Raw genomic sequence first — 22614 nt, 5'->3', positions numbered from 1 at the left:
ATAAGTCCTCAAGAAGAGCAGCGGGTGAGGCTTCGGCCTCCCAATTCGAATTGGACTTTTCCCTCATTGCATGCATGTTGTCTTCAATGATGGGAAGTGTCTGGTACATAGACAGTGGAGCTTCTTTCCACATTACTGGTGACAAAGAGTTATTTAGTGAATTGGAGGACAAAGATCTCAAGATGCATATCGAGATGTGTGATGACAGTAAGTATAGTGTTACTGGTGTGGGCACTATTACTTTTTAGAGGGAGAATGTCGCTCCACTCACCTTGAATAATGTTATGCATGTACCCAGACTAACAAAGAACATGGTATATGTTCCCATGCTTGAGGATAGAGGCTATGATGTGATCTTTTCGAAAGGAAAGGAATTCCTTCGATACATAGCCACGGGTCAAGTAAATATGATAGGGATTCGAGTTCAGAATCTCTATAAGATAGAGGCAGAGGATTGTGCTACTTTGAGTTCAAAAGTAGAAAAGATGTTTAGCCAAGACATCGGCTAGTTGTGGCATAGGCGATTCGGCCACTTGCATCATGGGGCTTTGAATATATTTCAGCAAATCTCTACAAGTCTTCCCAAAGGCACACTTAAGTAAGTTGATACATGCAAGGGTTGTACTTTGGAAAAATACACCAAGTCTTCCTTTGGAGACAGAGGTGGTCGAGCAGAGTCTATTCTGGAGAGAGTCCATTCATATGTGTGTGGACCATTCTCAATAGCATCCATGGCCAAACACAGGTATTATGTTATATTTGTTGATGACTATTCTTGTAAATGTTGGGTACTTTTATGCAGAAAAAGGATCAAACTTTCACAAATTTTTGTGAGTTCAAAGCATGGGTAGTGAAATAGTTTGGAAAGAAGGTTAAAGCTCTACAGAGTAATAACGGTGGTGAGTATGTCTCCAATGAGTTTAAGAAATTTTGTGCAATGGAAGGGATTAAACAAGAGTTGACGACACCCCATAACCCTCAACAGAATGGGGTTGCCGAGAGGAAGAACAGGAGCATAGTAGGGGTAGCAAGGGTGATGTTGCATGATCAGGGCCTACCACTACACTTGTGGGTTGAGGCATGCAACACAACGGTTTATGTTCAGAACCGTAGCCCACATTGGATACTTGAGATGAAGACACCAGAGGAGGCTTATTCTAGTAAGAGGCCAAATGTTGGTCACTTCAGGATTTTTGGGTCATTAGTTTATTTCCATGTGACCAAAGATGCATGGAAGAAGCTTGAGCCAACAACAGAGTTGGGGATCTTTATGGGGTACACTGATACACCCCACAACTATCGAGTGTACATGCCGACCAATCGAATGACAGTGGTTCGCAGGGATATCAGGTTTGATGAGGAGAAGTTCATGCAAGTATCCCTTAAGAGGGAGCTTGAGCTACATGCAGATGAGGACATTTTAGCTCCTAAGGTTGAGGGGCCGCAGATTGATGTGGAGTAGCCACATGCATATGTTCAGAGAGTGGAGACATCCACTCAGGAAGAGTCTTCCAGAGAAGGAAGAAAGTGCACTAGAGAGGCTGACAGGTTTTTGGATGATGCACGGGAGAATGTGGGAGCACCCTCTTCTCAGCACAGCCAGAGGAGGTCACCAAAGAGGTACACTGGATACATGGAAATTATGGGTGCATGTGTTGTGACAGAGCCATCTTCCTTTCAGCAAGCATTGTAGCAACCGGTTTGGGTTGATGTAATGGTGGAGGAGTATGACTCCATAGTTCGAAATAGTGTTTGGGATGTGGTCCTCAGGCCGGAGTACGAGTCAGTTGTGAGCTCACGTTGGCTTTACAAGGTAAAGCAAGCTGCAAATGGTAGTGTGGAGAAGCATAAGGCCAGATTTGTGGCCCATGGCTTTTCACAGGTAGAGGGGATTGACTATGATGATAACGTTGCTCCTGTTGCAAGGCACTCATCAATTAGGTCTATTTTGGCATTATTAGCATAGATAGGTTGGAAGATCCATCAGATGCATGTGAAGACTACCTTCCTCAGTGGCATGATTGAGGAAGAGGTGTACATAGAGGAGCCCGAAGGTTTTGAAACATTGGACCATGAGTCGCATGTGTGCTGACTCAAGAGAGCATTGTATGGGCTAAAGCAAGCATCCTGTGCTTGGTACACTAGGATAGATAACTACTTCACTGGGCTGGGCTTCATGAAGGGTGAAGCATATGCGAACCTATACCACTATGTGGTGGAAGGTAAGCTGTTGATCATTGCACTTTATGTAGATGATCTTATACTAAGAGGTGATGAGAAGCTTATCAATTCTTGCAAGGAGGACCTTGCAAGAGAGTTTGAGATGAAGGACATGGGTCTCATGCATTACGTTCATGGCATGGAGGTATGGCAGGGAGATGGGGAGTTGTTTGTATCTCAGGGCAAGTATGCCAATGAGATACTTAGGATATTCTGCATGGAGAGAAGTAAACCCATGGAGACTCCTCTAGCTGGTAACTGGAGGAAGGAGGATGCTACTTCAGGGGAAGTAGTGGAAGCTACTTTTTACAGGCAACTTGTGGGTCCACTCATGTACTTGGTGAACACACAACCGGATATGTGCTATGTAGTCAACTAGCTTAAAAACGATGGTTAGGCCTACCAAGTTGTATTGGAAGGCGGAAAAGAATGTATTTAGATACCTCAAAGGCACTACTCAGTTTGGGTTATGGTACAAATGGATAAAGGGAGTGAAGATTCAAGGATTCATCGATGCATATTGGGCAAGGAGTCCATCTGATAGGATGAGCACATCAGGAGGGATATTTAGTATTGGGTCAATGACAGTTTCTTGATACATCAAGAAACATAGATCGGTTGCACTTAGCTCAGTAGAGACAAAGTACATAGTTGCAAGTCAGGTAGCATGTGAGGCTATCTGGATGAGGAAGATCTTGGTTGGTTTGTTTGGTTAGCAGATGGATCTGACAGTGATTTATTGTGATAATCAGAGTTGTATCAAACTCTCTGAAAATCCAGTCTTTCATGATCAGTCCAAGCATATTGATATCTGGTATCATCATCTCAGAGATTGTGTATTGAGGTAGATCATGTTGTTAGATTACATTCCCACGGAGGAGCAAGATGTTAACATCTTGAAAAAGGCATTGTCAAGATGTAAATTTGAGTTTCATAGAGACAGGATCGGGGTAGTTGATAATCCCTTTCTTGTTGAGAGGGAGTGTTGAGAAATGGAAACAAGAAATTCTAGTTTAATTTGTCCTTGAATTAAACTGTGAATTAAATTCGAATTCTATTCTCATAGCAACTTAAAATAGTTAAATTAAGTTTATTAAACTTACTTAACTTAGGAAATTCGAGTTGGAAGTCTTTTAGAAGTCATGTATATGTTCTCCCTACTTTGTAGGAGCCCAGTACGAGTTAGTTGTGAATTGTAAAATAAAATACTCAGTTTCATGAGTCAGTTCAGTTAAATCAGTTCTCAAACTGATTGAGAGAACTAATAGTGAGTTAACAGTCAGTGGTGACACTAATGAACTCCACTAGTGCTAATCTAGTTAACTAAATATTTACTCTTCAGAAAATCATGCATGTCGATTCTTAGAAAGACCCAGTTGAGACTAGAGTGTAGGGACAATGTACTAATTTTTTTAGATTTTTCTGAGTTGCACTTATAGTTCATGAAATCAGGAACTGATCCTTGAGGGATTGAGCTATTTTTAGAGGCTTTATTTCCCTTTAAATAAAATCTATCCTTCATAGGAATTACACATTGGAATAGAGACTTGGAGATCTTGGGAAGAGGCTTAGCTTTGGCCTTGAGCTTGCTTATTAGTTGGAGATTGAATTTGCTGAGTGTTGGGATTGTTCTAGAGAGAACAAGCATTGTAATTTCATCTTGATTTTCTCGATTAATACAAAACAAATAGTGGGGTTTTGAGTTGTGGCTTTCCCTGGATATTTATTGTGTTATGTGCCTTTGATTCTCTTCCTCTATTGATTATTGTTTGCTCTATGTTTATGGGATTCCGTTTTAAAGAGTAGAAGTAGATTCTTGTCTCTTGCTTTAGAAAATTGCACTAGGTTGTGAATCTACATGATTTTCTACATTGGATAAAATTTTCAAAGTGAAATTGTAAGGCGAATCCAGACTTTGGATAAAGGCAGACAAACCATTCCCATTGCATGGCTCCACCTGTACAAACTTTGCATAAAATTAAACCAACCAAATTGCAAGTAGAATCCAAACTTTGGATAAAACTTATTTTGGATGTGAAAATTCCAAATCTCGCAATAAGAATTCAAAAATTAAACTTTGGATAAAAACAAAACATTTGGTAAAAACATTGGTTAAATGCACCAATCAACATAAATTAATATCGATTCAACTTTGAATCAATCGTTATAGTCGTAGGGAGGGACTAACAAAGGAGAACGTCGCGAATAATGGAGAACATTTCCATACCACCAGATTGATTAACTCACAGGATTGAATAACTTTGTTGTCATTTATGTATTATGAACATAACAATGCAGAACGTTGAAGTACAATATATACATAATGTTCACTTCATTGAATAACTACCTCACATACGCCCCATATAATAATACATTGAATAATGTATAAATAAGGCATTGATAATATTGTTTCCTAAATAAATAATAACACTTAGGTTCCTATAAATAATAAATTTGTTCTTCAAATGAGTCTGATAATTGAAACCAATGTTCCAATTGGATGAGACCAATGGTCTATTGAATTGAAAATAATGTTCCATAGTATATTATTCTAACATTGTCCATATGTAGAGAACTCTAATTTCACTGTAACACCCAGTATGATAGTTAAGAATAAATGAAGTGTACATTATTTAAAAATTACATTTTCGAATATATTCCACCATGAACACAACTGTCATATTCCTCTATATGTCAATAGGATTTGTACTGCAGCTCAGAGAAATGCATGTAGTATTAATATCAAGTAATGATGAGAAATATAATGTTGAGTATTGTAAGGCATAGCATAGGAAATAACACCAACCAATGAATGTACTAGTAATATTTTTATCCAAGTCACTGTCATCTACTTCTCTATCTCATGCGTTACCTTCTACCTCTTCTTTTGTCAAGTCTGTCACTGTCACCTCTTACCTAGCACTCATACTTTTTGTTCCATGTGAATCATTTTGTAAAATATATATTCCCATTCTTCTTTCTCTTTAGTTCTCTCTAGCCCATAGTTTTTTTTTTTTTAATCTCTTTTGTGATCGTATGCATGTGGATGTTTTGTTATGAGTATTTTGTCTTAGTTATAGAGGTTAGTGCCAAAAATCTCTATCAAGGCCATTCAGAGTCTATTGCTATTTGTTTAGGATTGATTCACACAAGATGGATATGGATCTTTATGTTTAGGGTTATGTCTTATTTGCTTCATTTTCATTTGTAGCATTTCAATGTATGTAGTTATTCAATATATCAATGTTGGTGATGTCTCTTTCAATGGCATGCACTAGTGAAAAAATGCCCCCCCCCCCCCCCCCCCCCCCCCCCAACCCTTTTTTTCATTTTCTTTTGCATGTACTCTCCTTTGCTAGTGAAATGCCCCTGCAATAGTAGTATTGCTTTGAATTTTGCTTCACTGTTTGCTTGAATTTTTGCACTAGCTTATTGACTATCATTTGCATTTAGATCTTTATTTGCCTTTTTCAATTGATTTTTTTCTTTCTTTATTTCTTCAATGATGTAAATAAAACATTGTGTCAAATATAGTCCTATTCTAGAGATATGAAGAATGACCTCTACATATGATGTCATTTCTTCTTCTGCAAATGAACTCTATGTTGCAAAATAACTTTAAGGAATTTCTTGTTTTGATGATAAATAAACTTTAATACTTCAAGCATTCACCATTTGTATACATGAGGTTAGGTAAAAAATATAGTATTCAAATATTTGCTCTCATAATACAACGTTGAAGGATTTAGAGGAATCCTAGTGATGTGATGAAATGTAGCAATGTAGCTTAATCACTTGATAGCCTTCTGATCGTAGAACTAGTTTCATAATTTTCTTCATTAGCAATGTTTTGCAATCATAGATGATATTTCCATGTAATGACTCTTTACACCAATACTATGATATATTAGTTGTTGGACTAGATATCTTCATATAGAACTTGCAAATAATATGGTTCAAATGTCAATCTCATGATGTTTCATGATGAAGGCTTCTAGAAACTATACATAAAAATGTAGAAAGGGAGTGAGAGAGAGACAAGTGACAAGGGAGAGATGGCGAGAGTGTGTGTATGTTTGGGGGTGAGATAAAGAGACAAAGGAGATATGGAGATAAGGAGGAGAGAGAAGAATAGAGAATGAGAGGAGGGAGATAGTGATAGAGTTGGCAGACGAAGAGAGAGAGAATGAGAGAGTAAGTGATGAGGGGGATATATTAGGGAGGTGGTAGAGAAAGGGAGAGAGAGGAAGGAAGAGGGAGAGGACTTGAGAGAGAGGAGAGAGGGAGGGAGGGAGAGAGAGATGGAGTTGGAGGGGGGAGAGAGAGGGAGGTAAGAAGAAAGGAAAAGAGAGAGAAAGGTGGAGAGAGAGAGGAACTGACAAGAGAGTTGGGGAGAGGGAGATATATATATATATATATATATATATATATATATAGAGAGAGAGAGAGAGAGAGAGAGAGAGAGAGAGAGAGAGAGAGAGAGAGAGAAGGGGAAGAGAGAGAGAGAGAGGGAGAGGAAGAGGGAGGGAGATATAGATAGATATGAAGAAATATTCTATATGTTTGTGGGGTGATATAGAGAGGCAAAAAGGGAGATACATATGGAGATAAAGATATAGATGGAAGGGGGAGAGACGGAAGAATATAGAGATAGAGAGAGGATGGAGGGAGAGGTATATACATAGATATGGAGAGAAAGAGTGTGTGTATTTGTGGGGTTGAGATAGAAAAAGAAGGATATGGAGGGATATATAGATATATCTGGAGGGGGTGGACAAAGGGAAGAATATTGCTTGCGAGTGAATGCATGAATATGGGTTACACTTTTGAGCCAAATGTGGCAATGAAATTTCAATATTTTCCCATTTTATTGAATTGAAGCCCTCAAAATTCATTTAAGCATTGTGAATTTTGATCCAGAGTAAAAATACAATATGTGGAGAATTATGTTGTTGTCCTAATGATATTTTTTGTAAAAAATCTAGTGTCATATAATATCTCAATTTTCCATTAAATGGAATACTTGTCCTTGCAAATTTTCGCACATCTTAAGAGGTATGTGTGTGTTCACATAGCATATAACTTGGTATAAAATGTGTAATATATATATATATATATATATATAGATATATATATATATATATATATATATATATATATATATAGAGAGAGAGAGAGAGAGAGAGAGAGAGAGAGATAGATATAGATAGATAGATAGATAGATATGAGCATGGTCTTCATGGAGAGAAAATATTTTTTCATATTAAAATTTTATTTTTATGCAAATTTATATTTTTTTATTATTTTTAGAATTTGGCAAGTAATATTTAAATTGCCTTTTAGAGACACGTGTTTGCATAAGATATTTTTGAACTCTTTAAATAAATTGAAAAATAAAGAGTACCCTTTTGAATGGGTCTCATAAACGAAGATAGTGGTATTTTTTGAAAAAAATTATTTGTGTATATTTTATGTTATTGATTTTTTATTCAGCCCCTTTAAAACTGTGCAAAAAAAATTCAAGCATTATGTTTAAAAGAAATTAGATGAAAAATATCATATGAATTCGAAAGTGTCAAACTCATATGCCATGAATAAAGGATTCTTTCATAAATCCAACTTGACCAACTCTGCCACATATGGAAAAATTCTTCCCTAAATTTGCTAGGGTACAAAATGGGGTTGTAGAGAAATCTACAGAAGGGGTGCTAAAGCTGTGATTTTTAAGACCTCGGAAGCTCGATCGAGCACTTTATTTTGAAATTCAAATAGCTCTATTGAGGGTTTAATAAAACATCGATTTAGCTCTTAATGTGGTTAATTAAAGTCTAGATATAGCTTTAAAGTTTGATCTATCCTATAGCTCGATCTAGCTTTAAGGCTAAATCTAGGCTATAACCAGATCTAGATTTAAGGCTAGATCTAGCCTATAACTAGATCTAGCTTTAAGGCTAGATATTGCTTTAAGGCTCGATCGAGCCACTTTTTTTAATTCCATGCCTAGGTTGTATGGGTGGGAAATTTAAAAAACATGGCTCAATCGAGCTCCAGTATAACCTCAATTTACATTAGTTAACCCCTCAAACAATTCGACCAAGGGATCAAATATTATTTGATCGAGCGCTTAAAATGGCTCAATCACGCTATTGTTTCTCACCCAAAACACGCCCTCTCTTGCCAAAAAGTGTAGCCAAACTCCATGTGCTTACCCTTGCACTAGATGCATTGATTTTAGTGTAGATGTTGATTTTTAATCCTATTTGAATACTTGCACTAGATGCATTGATTTAAGTGTAGATGTTGATTTCTAATTACATTTGATTGTTTGTGTTATATTCTTTGATTTAGTGTAGATTGTAATTTATAATCCTATTTGATTACATGCATTAGATGAATTTATTTCAATGAATAAAGACATAGAGAGAAATTTGGAAAGAGAGGGAGAGAGGAGAGAAGGGCAGAAGATAGATAAAATGGGAGAGAGAGGGAGAGAGGGGGAAGATATAGAGAGGGAGAGAGGGGGAAGAGAGAGAGAGAGGGGGGGATAGGAAGAGGGAGGGAGATATAGATACATATGAAGGAATATTATGTATGTTTATGGGGTGATGTAGAGATAAAAACAAGGAGAGACAGAGGGAGATAGAGATATAGATTGAAGGGAGAGAGAGGGAAGAAGAGAGAGATAGAGAGAGGGAGGGAGGGAGATAGATACTGTGTGTTTTAAGGGGTGAAATAGAGAGACAGAGAAGGAGATATGGAGGGATATACAGATATAGATGGAGGGGGGAGAGAAAGTGAATAAGATTACTTTCACTAGATGCATTGATTTAGTATAGATATTGATTTTCCTATCTGATCGCTTGCACTAGATGTAATGATTTCTATGTAGATGTTGATTTCTAATTATATTTGATTGTGTACAATAGATGCATTGATTTTAGTGTAGATTATGATTTCTAATCTTATTTGATTGCTTTCACTAGATGCATTGATTTAAGTGAAGATGTTAATTTCTAATCCTATTTGATTGCTTGCATTAGATGCATTGATTTCAATGTAGATGTTGATTTCTAATCATATTTGATTGTTTGCACTAAATGCATTGATTTCAATGTAGATGTTGATTTATAATTGTCTTTTATTGCTAGCACTATATGCATTGATTTTAGTGCAGATGTTGATTTCTAATCTTATTTGGTTGCTTTCATTAGATGCTTTGATTTGAGTGAAGAAAGACATAGTGTGAAAAAACATGGAGGGAGAGAGAGGGAGTGACAAGGGAGATGGAGAGAGAGGGGGAGAGGAGAACATGAGGGAAGAGATATAAAATGGGAGAGGGAGGGAGAGAAGGGTAGATAAAGAGAGAGAGAGATGGAGAGAAGTAAAAGAGAGAGGGAGGGGGACATAGATAGATATGGAGAAAGAGTGTGTATGTTTGTAGGGTGATATAGAGAGAGATAAAGAAGGAGAGACAAAGGGAGATAGAAATATAGATGAAAAGGGGAGAGAGGGAATAAGAGATATATAGAGAGATGGAGGGAGGGAGAGATAGATAGGTACAGAGAAAGAGCGCATTTGTGTTTGCGGGGGTGATATAGCGAGAAAAAGGAAGAGAGATGGAGATATAGATATATATGGAGGGCACCCAACAACATTCAATTAAAACCCCCAACAGTCAAGTCCAGTGGTTTCAAGATTGTCAGGAAGACGTACAGGGGAGAGAAAGTGAAAAACATTGCTTGTACTATATGTATTGATTTCACTGTAGATTCTGATTTCTAATTCTATTTGATTTATTTCAATAGATGCATTTATTTTAGTGTAGATGTTGATTTAAAATTATATTTTATTGCTTTCACTAGATGCATCGATTTTAGTGTAGATGCTAATTTATAATCCTATTTGATTGCTTGCACTAGATGCATTGATTTTAGTGAAGATGTTAATTTCTAATCCTATTTTATTGTTTGAATAAGATGCATTGATTTCAATGTAGATGTTTATTTATAACCCTATTTGATTGCTTGCACTAAATGCACTAATTTCAATGTAGATGTTGATTTCTAATTATATTTGATTGCTAGCATCAAATGCATTTATTTCAGTGTAGATGTTGATTTCTAATCATATTTGATTTCTTTCATTAGATGCATTGATTTCAATGTAGTTGTTGATTTCTAATCTTATTTGATTCCTAGCATTAGATGTATTCATTTTAGTGTAGATGTTGATTTCTGATTTGATGTAACTAGATGTTTGGTATACTTTAATTTCAAGGTAATTAGAGTAATAGTGTGCATTGATTTTAGTTTAAGCACAAAAAAAATTAGTGACAATGTGCATTTATTTCTCTTACAGCAATTCAACCATAAATAAAATACTTGAATTTTCATCTTAAATAAAATGTTAACTTAACTGAAATGTTTGCTTCTTGAAATTGTAAACTATTTGTAATTAACTACATTCTTGTAATTTCCTTTTTCCATAATTCAACATTGTTAGTCACTTTGCATTAAAATAAGGTAATAGAAAGAAACTACCATTGAAACTTACTCAGGGTTTAACAGTCCATAAGTCATAATGATTGACATTGGAAAAAAAATAGTATTAATATTGGAGAGAAAGAGAGATAATGCATGACATTTACTACAATAGTTTGAGTTCAACATTTGAACGGTCTACGATTTCAACCTCCCTTTTCATATGATCGATATGAAAATATGGCAAAACTAACATGTGTGATAATAAGAATAGTAGAAGAAAATAGTTTGAGATTGATCACAATGAAGACTATTTGTAATTGACTACATTCTTATTATTCACATTTTTATCATTAAACATTGTTACATTGTAACTTCGTATTCAAAATTTTTATTTCATCAATATTCATCATTCAAGTTATTAACAGTCTCTATCATCTCAACAAACTGAGGTAATTGGGAAAATTTAAAATTAAAATGACCATATTAATCTTAGACATATTTAACATATTTAAAATGATCAGAAGAATTAGATGTTCCACATATTTTATATGGTCGCGCGACTGAAACCAACTTAGATCCATCTTCGATATGGATCAAATATCTCGAGGTGCAAACATTTCCTCAAGTTTTGCACTCAAAAAAAAAGTTTACATCTTGAGAGATTTGATCCATATGAGCGCTTGATAGATCCAAGGTTAAGATGGATCTAAGGTCGTATTATTATTAACATTAAAATAACTACTATTTTTTTAATTATCTATATAAAAAATAATATTTTTTAGATTACTTACCATGTATTTTCAAATAGTTTTTTTGAGTTCTATATTGAAATAATTTTAGAAAGTATAAGAATTAAATACATCTTTCCCATTAAAAATGAAATACCATAAATAAAATATTTTGATCTTCATGTAATATAACATAACTTTATATTATTTAAAGGCAGATAAGTAATTAAAAAAAAAAAAAGAACTTTTGATTACTTATCTGTCTTTAAAATTAATATAAAATTATGTTACATCACATGAATAAGAAATATTTTATTTACAGTTGAGATTGAGTGAAGTATTATTTTTACCATATCACCTTTATATTTAATTGTACTATCAATAACAAACTTAGTAAGAGTGAAATTATTGATGTTTTATAATAGTTTTAGTTAAAATTAATGAAACATTATATTCATTTTTGCTTTTATTTTGATAAACATTGTTTTCATTTAAAAAATATTTTATTTTTATTCTAAAAACTATACATGTTAATTAAAAACTAAGCATATAAAAAATTATATGTCTCCCTCAAACTAAAAAAGAAGAACTTAGAATCAAAAAATATTGAAGTATATCACAAAGAATTGCAAATAAAAAATTATGGTACCAACCAAAGTCTCACGGAAATGAATCACTCCATTGATCCAGGTGGATATTGGTGGCCACCTGCCAAATCCACTTGGACCCCCACCATTGTTTCTCTCAGCTTTTTCAGTTCCTTAATTGTAGCACAACTTACTATTTTTAGCAGTTTTTCGGGTCCTGAACTTCCGAAGCCGTTTTGAGGCCCTAAACGATGTTTTCTAGGAAAACTGGGAGCAGCATGGGTCCATGCAATGATGTTGCTCTTCTTAGAGTTGTATTTCTCGGATAGATATTTCTAACGAGATATTGTGCGCGTCAAACGAAGATCATATTGCAAAGTTATGACCCCGGGAAGTTGATGTACCAATTTACCCAAACGGGGCCCACAGTTTGGTGTTTCATCTTCTAGGGTTAGGTTTTTGGATGTTTAGGGTTTTCCATTGTTTCTCAACAATAAATAGGCCTTCAAGCCTCATTGTAACACAATTCAGAGGCATGTAGCCACCACATCTCTTCTCAGAGATAAGCTACCATCTCCCTAGCTAGTTTATTTCCATCTTTGTTTGTAAGCATATTTCAGTATTTTACATTAATGAAATGAAGTATTATTTCTGCTACATCTCTGTGTTTATGGTTATCTCTGTAATTTTTTGCATTCCTGTTTAAATCTGGATCAGTGGTATCAGAGCGGTCTGCTTTTCTTCTCTGTTTTTCTTTGCATGTCCCCAACGAGGTTGGGATATAAGAGTTAGGGATTGAACTGGTCGACCCTTTGAAAGAATAGCCCCGCAAATCTTGACGGCCTCCCATGGCGGATGAAAAGAAAGACGAGGGAGTAGGAGATCCTATCAAAATCTTGCTCAAAGAAGCCCTCGAGTGACAAAGGAACGCGATGATGGACAGTTTTGCCTAGATCCTTCAGCGACTACCCAGAGGCAATGCATCAGCTTCCAGCAGCTCCTCTGGAAACACCATGCCCTTTAAGGTACAATTTAATTTGGAAATCCCCATCTTCGAGGGTCAAATAGACGTAGATGCTGTAGGTAAATAGTTAAATCTGCTAGAGGGTTATTTTTCTGTTCATGATTTTTCCAGTCGGGAAAAGATTATTTTCGCTCTTCTCAAAGCAGCCCCCCACGTCAAGGATTGGTGGGAAACCTACTGTGAGCTGAAGGATGAAAGTACAGGCTCACTATTTTCAGCCGCACCCACTTGGGATTCATTTCGGGATGCCATCAAGGCGCAGTACTAACCTGTTGGAAGCTATGAGGATCAATACATAAAGTGGACCACGCTACGGCAAGGAAGGGACCAAGACGTACTGGAGTTTACCAATACCTTCCATACCCTTCGTACAAAGTTGGGTATCAAAGATTCAGAGCAGAATTTGGTACTCAAATACCGTGGCTGCCTGCACAAGTACATCCAGGAAGAAATAGAATTCCTGAACATCCCCTCACTCGACACGACATACCGATATGCCGTCAAGGTCAAGCAAAAGTTTAAATAGAAGAAGCGAGACTTTGGATCTGCGAATTCGAAGCAAGGGAAAGGTGCCCCCAAACCGTAGAACAAAGGACAAAGCCAAGGTGAGACAACCCAAGACAACCCGCCAAAGCTACAAGCAAAGAACAACGTCGTGAAGCAGAAAAAGGAAACGGGAAAGTGGTGTGAGTTCCATAAGAGCTCCACTCACAACACAAGTGAGTGTCGGGCCAAGAAATCACTAGTGGCTGAGCTAAAGGTTTCAGAATCAAATGCATGTTCCGACTTTGAGTCAAAACCTGATAAGGGGAATGACAAAGGGAAGCAAATTATCGATGCGGAACACAACGCCACCATTGCCACCACGAAGATACAGAAGGAGGAACCCGAAGATTCAGAGGAGGAGGAGCGTCTCTTCCACTTAGTGGGTAAAGGGCTCCCGCGCTACAGTTCATTGTCGACAGCAGGAGCCAAAAGAACCTCATTTCGACAGAGGTCGTGAAGTGGTTGGGCTTACCGACCATAGCACATCCACAACCGTACACCATCAGGTGGCTTCACCAAGGACAAGATCTTCACGTGAGCTAGCAGTGTCGCCTTCCATACAACATCAAGCCCTTCACGGATGAGGTATTGTGTGACATTGCTCCCATTGAAGTTTGTGATGTATTATTAGGACAACCATACTTGTGGAAGTGACATGCTATGTATGAATCAAGGCCCCGTGCTGTTATTGTTACATTGGGAAATAAGTTGTACAGGATACCAGAGGTAGCACCGCCTACCGCCATCTCTTTGGTTACTGCAAAACAATGCAGTAAGCTCATTTCCAAAATCGGGAAATTTGTTTTCCTGATGATATGCCCTCAAGGAAAGAAGAAGACGGTGGCCACGACCTCCAGACAGGGCCCCTCCGCACGACAACTACAGATGGACAAGGTCGTGGAGGAGTATGAGGACATCTTCACCTCCCCCACAGGGGTTCCTCTGCACTGTCAAGTCAAGCACTCCATCGATCTGACCCCAGGTGCACCACTGCCCAATGGACCAATCTATCGGTGCTCCATTCTGGAGAACGATGAAATCAAGAGGCAGATTCAGGAGCTGCTACAGAAAGGTCACATCCATCTGAGTTCATCACCCTGTGGGAGCCCGATCATGTTGGTACAGAAGAAGGATGGGACTTGGAGACTCTGTATTGACTATCAGGCACTGAACAAGATCACTATCCATAATAGGTACCCGATCCCACGGATTGATGACCTCCTGGAGCAACTAAAGGGGCCAAAATATTTTAGCAAGATCGATATGAAGTCAGTATATCACCAGGTACGAATCGAACCCTCTGATGTGTGCAAGACTGCCTTCAAAGCCAAGGAGGGCCCTTTTGAATGGTTGATTATGCCTTTCAGATTGACGAATGCTCCTGCAACCTTCATGAGGCTAATGGATGACATCTTGCAGCCATTCACCAACTCATTCATAGTGGTATACTTGGATGACATCCTGATCTTCAGGCAGAGTTGGGAAGAGCACCTCCACCATATCCGACAAGTTCTCCAAACACTGCGGCAACACAAGCTATGTGCCAATTTGGAGAAATGCACTTTTGGCATGACCCAGGTTCAATATCTAGGATACATTATTGATGAACAGGGGGTGCATGTGGATCCAGCCAAGATCCAAGTCATTCGGGATTGGCCATCTCCAACCACTGTGACAGAGCTCTGCAGCTTTCTAGGTCTTGCCAACTTCTACCGCAGGTTCGTGTTGGGGTTTTCTCATATCACTTGGCCCTTGAGTCAAGTCACCAAGGGAGGAGCGAAAGAAAAATTCTTTTGGTCTGAATCTCAATAGAAGGCATTCACAAAGTTGAAAGATCGCCTATGCACGGCACCAGTGCTCGCATTACCAGATTTGCAACAACCATTTGAGGTCAAGACAGATGCCTCTGACTATGCTATTGGGGTAGTCCTTACTCAACACGGGCATCCAGTGGCATATCACAGTGAGACACTTTCAGACACAGTCCGGAAGTATCCCACTTATGACAAAGAAATGTATTCCATTGTGCAGGCTTGCCGATAATGGAAGCATTACATTTTGGGGAAGGAAACAGTCATCCACACAGACCACCGTCCCCTGCAGTTCATACAGACCCAAGGGTAATTGTAGAATGATCGCCATCAGAAGTGGTCTACATACCTGCAACAGTTCCATTTGAATATCAAGTATAATAAGGGCAACACCAATAATGTTGTAGATTGCCTCAGTCGACCACCGATCATGGCATTAACCACCATGCTCAACTCTTGTGGGCACGAGACTTTTGATTGGCCACTTCTCTACAAAAGCGACCCATAATTCGGCCACACATACCAGACACTCTTGGAGGGTCAGCATGTTCCAAATTTTCACCTCCAGGATGCCTTGTTATGCCACCTGGGTCACCTTTGTGTTCCTTCAAGCAAGCGTGCCAAGATGATTTGGGAAGCACACTACAATCGGGCTGTTGGACATTTTGTGGTCGAGAAAATGGTGGCAGTACTGCAAAAGTATTTCTATTGGCCAAATCTTTGACAGGATGTCGGGAAGTACATCAGATCATGCACTTCCTGCGCCATTGCCAAACCGACCATCAAGAAGCAAGGCCTCTATACCTCGCTACCTACCCCTAGTCGACCTTGGGAATCCATCTCCATGGATTACATGTTAGGCCTTCCTTCCACTAAGCATGGAAATGACTGTGTTTTTTTGGTCGTCGACAAGTTCTTGAAGATGGCCATTATGGCGGCCTGCAAGAAGAATATCACAGTAGAAGCCACTGCTAAACTCTTCTTTGAATGAGTGTGGGTGCACTTTGGGATCCCACAGTCTATCATCTCAGATCGGGACAACCGGTTCCTCAGTACATTTTGGTCCAGTCCTTGGTCAATGCTGGACACCAAACTCACTAAGTCCACAGCCTTCCATCCTCAAACTGATGGCCAGACAGAGGTTTTCAACAAGATGATTGTACGCATTCTGCGCATGTACAACTCAAAGCATCCACGCACATGGGATGAGAGCCTCCCCTATGTTCAACACAACTACAACCGAGCTCTTCACAACTCAACTGGCCATAGCCCTTTTCAGGTGGGCTTGGGATTCCAGCCACTATGTTCCATTGATGTGGCCATGCCTTTTGCAACTACTCACACAGATTCGACTCATGTCCAGTCCGAAATAGATAAGGAAACCAGATTCATTGAGCACATCCAACATATTCGCCAGCAGGTCCATGACATTCTAGAGAAATCAAATGCCAAGTACAAGTAGCGACATGATCAACATCAGGTGCCACACAAGTTTTAGGTGGGCGACAAAGTCTGGTTGCATTTGCAAAAGGAACGCCTTACCGGAGCCTATCGGAAATTGAGACCACTCTGATATGGTCCTTACACCATTACCAAGGCTGTGGGAGACAATGCATTTGAGCTCAGCATTCCCCCATTCCCTGGCCTACACCCAGTGTTCAATGTGGACCGCCTTCGGCCATACTTTCCATCATTACTAGACACATCCGACATTGTAGAATAGCTCACACCCACATAATTAAATCCAAATTGCATTGAACAAGCCGCAACTGATCTGATCATGGACACACAGATCAAGCACACTCGCCAATAGAATATCCAACTATATGGAGTTGTCAAAGCAGGCCAACTCCTTCACCAGGGCAAGTGGCTCACCAGGGACCAAGTTCAGCAGAAGTTTCCTCATCTCATGGAGGAACTCAACGCAATGGGGACCATTTCTTCCTAAGGGGGGAGGAATGATCCAGGTGGATATTGTTGCCACCTGCCAAGTCCACTTGGACCCCCACCATTGTTTCTCTTAGCTTTTTCAGTTTCCTTAATTGTAGCACAACTTACTATTTTTAGCAGTTTTTCGGGTCCTGAACTTCCGGAGCCATTTTGAGGCCCTAAACGACGTTTTTCGGGTCCCAAAGTTGTAGTTCTCAGATAGATCTTTCTAACGAGATATTTTGCGCGTCAAACAAAGATCATATGCCAAAGTTACAACCCCGGGAAGTTGATGTACCAATTTACTTAAACGGGGCCCACAGTTTGGCGTTTCATATTCTAGGGTTAGGTTTTTGGATGTTTAGGGTTTTCCATTGTTTCTCAACAATAAATAGGCCTTCGAGCCTCATTGTAACATAGTTCAGAGGCATGTAGCCGCCACATCTCTTCTCAGAGATAAGCTACCATCACCCTAGCTGGTTTATTTCCATCTCTGTTTGTAAGCATATTTCAGTGTTTTACATTAATGAAATGAATATTATTTCCGCTACATCTCTGTGTTTATGGTTATCTCTATAATTTGTTGCGTTCTTGTTTAAATCTGGATCATCCACTCAAATCGACTTTCCGGGCACGCTTTTGTGAAAGGTCAAAACACATCAAACTCACAATAGGTATTTGGACGGCTAGACATCTCACTTTTATATAAATATATTAACCACTATATTGTATATTAAATATAAATAATTTTAACAATTTTTAAGTAGATATTCATAAGGTATGGATCAATTGGTTTGTGTGGGTTTTAATTTTTGTGAGGGTATAAGTTCAAATTTCATAAGGAGGGGTTGAGGATCAAAGCTACCTTGGGAAAATTAAACTATCCCAAAGAGCGTCCAAACTCTACATTACACACTAATCAACAAAAAAATACATTTTATTATATATAAATAAAATTTATTATTATATTTAAAAAAAATAAAAAAATCAAACATCACAACCTTTTATTATTCGAAATTTAGCATATAACTTGTAAAAAAGAGATACATATGATTTTTTAGAAAAAAAAATATTTCCATATTGATACAAAGAATAATGAAACCCAAAAACATTTCAAAAACAATTTATGTGATCAATTTTAATTTAATATATTTTTAATTTAATGTAAAATAAAATAATAAAATAAAAAGTATGTGGTAATTTGAAATTATATATATATATATATATATATATATATATATATATATATATAATTTTTCTATTTGTAAAAATTGGAAAAGATGAAGTGTGCACTATATAATTTGTTGAAATGACCAAAAATATCATAAACATGCATATAAACATACAATTATAGTTGTTGAAATTTTGGACAAGAGTATATCTTTAAAAAATAATGCAATAAATAAATACGATAGTGTTAATTGTGTTTTTGTGCTTCCATTCATCCTTCTTTGAAAGGATAATGAAAATATTCTTGTGCCTCTTCACTAAGTTGTTATGTGATCTTCCATATGCCCATATCTTGCTCAGAGCCTTCCTTAGATAGTTTGTGTTCCGCTGTGTTCCTTTCCATGTAGATATGGTGACATGAGATGTGTTGGGATGAGAAAATCCCTATGTCCATATGTGTTGATGTTGATGTGTTCTTATGGTTTACATGCATTTACACTCATGGTTCATTGACTAAGATCTAACCTATAACACTGTGTTATGCAGATTAAGTAACTGATCAAGATAAATTTGGAAATGAATGCATAAACTAAGTAAATTTGAATTGGGAATGAAATACTGATTCACCCCTCCACGCCCCCGACCCCTTCCCTTCTCAGTACTTCTAACATATCATATCAGATCCAGTATCTCTAGTAAAGCTTAACCACTTGAGAGTAGATCAGGGTCAATGAGAAGGAATCACAAGAAGAAGGCAACACAAAGGAGGAGGTAAAGTTAGGAAACCAGTGATAGTGATGTATATGATCTCGTGGTAGTATATGCATTCATTGATCAAGGACAATCTGTACTAGAAAAAGCCAAGTCATAAAGTATGGATAATAAATATATCCTTGTACTTGATGATACTAATTAGCAGGATTGGAAAGAAAAGATGAAGATAGTTGATCTGTAATTGATCTAAGACAAACAATTAAGGTATTATAGACTCATGTGCATGGATGTGTCTATGTTATTTTATGCAACGGATCAATAAGATTGCGAAATACACAGACACTGAAGCAGTTAGAGAAAACATAACAGGAAAACATGTAAACACAACAAGTTTAATAAGGAGTTCACCCAATACTCCTGGGCTACATCTCCTGGTTCAGCCTTCAATGGTGGCCTCTCTATTATGTTTTCAAAAGCAGAGTTTTTACAACAGTGAGCTCAATTTGAGTCTCACACAGCAGATATAAATCAGCAAGACTGTACTTGGATCCCCCAAGTCTCTAGAGTACACAGACTCTACTTATTGAAACTCAACCTCTATTGGTCACAGTAGTATGAGCCCAATCTGAGACTCATACATGACAGGCATATACAGAGGAGTTCACTTGAACCTCTCAAGCCTTTTCTAGAGTACACAGACTCTCTAACTCTCTCTGGCTCTGTCTGGCTCGATTCTGCCTTTACTTCTATAGGTCAGCCCAACTCCTTCTTTCTATCTCTAACAATCTCTCTTCACTACTGCCTTCTGCTTCTTACTCTGTCTTTGTCAGTTCGTGGCTTTAAAGCCATCGACTTCTTGGTTGTTCATTTCCACTTCTCGGCTTTTTGGTTTCCTTGCCTCTCTTCATCTGAATCCCTCTGTTCGGTGTAATCATCACTGTATAATGCCTCACAGGGAGGTGGCCACCTATTCGGTAAGGGATAAGTGTGTCAGGTTCACTGGAAATGTTTGAATGACCGTTTTGTTCGTTAACTCCAAGAATGCCCATGAAATACAAATCTCCGCCAACGCATCGTCCATATCAGACTTCAAATCTTATATAATTCTACCTGTTTACCCCGCCGAATCCGGTCATCCATCGGATCACGTCTCCGCTATCGATCTGGGGGTCCCAGATCCTATGGTCATCACTCATATCGGGCAGATAAGTAACATGACGTTTACCCGTCCAATGTGAGCAGTTTTCTCTCTCTTCCACCGGACACGTGGCAATCGATGTATGGCATCATGCGGAACTTGGTTGAAACCACTTACCACCTCGAGCCCTTCCGAAATCCTACCGGTTTTGTGGAATCCTGCTCCGTCAAAACCGAATTAATTGCTTTTCTGCATATCATAATATTTTTGGGTTCGGTTGCTCAGGGCTTATCCTTCTTTGAGGGGTTTGCCCTGCGATATGAAGCCCCCGTTTCTCGAATTAACCTCTAGTTTTGCCAATTTGCGCCAGCGTGCGTTACCATGGGCCAACGATCTGCACGCTTGACCGAGGGTCCTCGTTGCTCCGAACTGATCACAAATTGCCATTGTCACGAGGATATATCTGATAAGCTTGACCTTTATAAGACTTTGAAACTTTGGCATGATTTTAAGAGTTCATGAAAACTTAGAGAGTGTACTAGGATCCAATTCGGATCAATAATGTTCCTCGGATCTTATGTTTGGCATTTACTTTGTAATGGTTATAATAAAACTCCACCATTAGGAAAAGAACTATAGAAGAAAAGTGATGAGGCTCATCAATAGGTAAATTATGTGGGCCTTAATGCCACTCTCCAGCTTATTAAAATTAACGTTTCTCACATTTCTTTACATATTTTCTTATATTTTGCTTAGTGAGAAGGGCAAAGGTGAGATGTTATGTCATGTGGCCTAATGTGCATTAATTGCAACATTTGGAGCAGTTTTGGTCTAATTTAAGTGTAGGAACTCGAGGTAGACAAGCAAGAGGTATTTTAGGAGATTGGGTCTCCCTCCTTAACTCCTCAATCACTCGAAGATTCCTCCACTAGATCTCATCGGTTCGAAGTTACAAGCAGCCAAGCTAGTGATAGTTGAAGACAAGTCAATCTTGAGTTTTGGAGCCAAGCCACCATAATTTTAAGGAAGTTTTTGGTAGCTTTAGTTGTATAAATAAGAAGGCCTAGGAACTCATTAGGATTCGACCTTTTATTGTAGCCAAAAGGTAATTTCGAGCTTAAGATATAGTGACTCTTATTCTCATGTTATTTTTGACATTTTGGTGATAATGAAAAGGGTTTCTTTGATCCAGCACTAAGTTGACTCAGAGGGTTGAAGCTCTTGGGTTAGGGCCCAACCCTAATAGCAGAGGTTCCTCTTTTTGTATATGTATCCTTAGATTAGAGTCATAGATTACTTGTTGAAGTTATCTTTGTTTTGTTTAATTTACAAGTCGTTGCATGATTGGTTAGTTTTGCTTCCATTAGTTGGAGAAGTAGATCAGTGTTACAGCAGTGAAAGAAAAGACTTCAAAAAATCTTGTGATAGTGGCCTCATCCTCATCTCCCTCATGGGATCATGGTTTGAGGGTCCCACTTTCATAGCACCAAAAACAGATTTATCTTTTGGTTATTACATAGCTTAGGATTTCTTGTTGAGTAGATCATTGTTAATGATTTCTTAGAACCATGTTCAATTTTCATTTTGGTTTCTTGAGTTTGTTGTAGATTAGAAAGCATTCCATTCCATAGATTTGATCCATTAGTCATCAATAAATCAACCTCCCAAATTCAAATCATCTTTTACACATTTACATAAACTTGTGCATAAATGAAGAAATGAATATGTGTTGTTGTATGAGTTGTAGATTTGCACCAGCCTCATCTAAGTCTTCTCCACCTCTCGCCAAATCCTTCCAATCATCAATTCATATTTCTATTTTGTAGTCACCGTGGACAGCAACCTTGAGAAAATCCAACCATCCTGAAGAGATGGGTTGATCCTTGGGTAGTGTTCACCTTCCCCATACCTTATTCCACCATAATACACCTTCCTAGCAGTTCCTTTCACCTTCCCTGCCTTCCTACTACTTTTAGCTAAGTTTCCTGTAGTAATCTAGGACGTCATGTAGTAACTATAGGAAATCCTGTAGCAACTACAAGAAACCTGTAGTATCCTGTTTTAGACTCTTTTGGGCAGAAATGATGATCAAAGCCCAGGTTAGGCCTTCAACTTGAATTCCTTACCCCTCAATGCCATTTTTGACCAGTTTTCCCATACCTTCCTCTCCTGCAAAATATCGACATTTTTAGCTTAACATTTACATTTATAAATTGAAAACAAAAAGACTATTTTCTGCAATATTTAGCTAGTGCATGCATATA

The sequence above is a fragment of the Pinus tabuliformis genome, chromosome 2_2, assembly GCF_031772625.1.
Source record: "Pinus tabuliformis cultivar Carrire ecotype Pingquan chromosome 2_2, CPIR1, whole genome shotgun sequence".
Taxonomy (NCBI): Eukaryota; Viridiplantae; Streptophyta; class Pinopsida; order Pinales; family Pinaceae; genus Pinus; species Pinus tabuliformis.
This window is presented reverse-complemented; position numbering follows the sequence as displayed.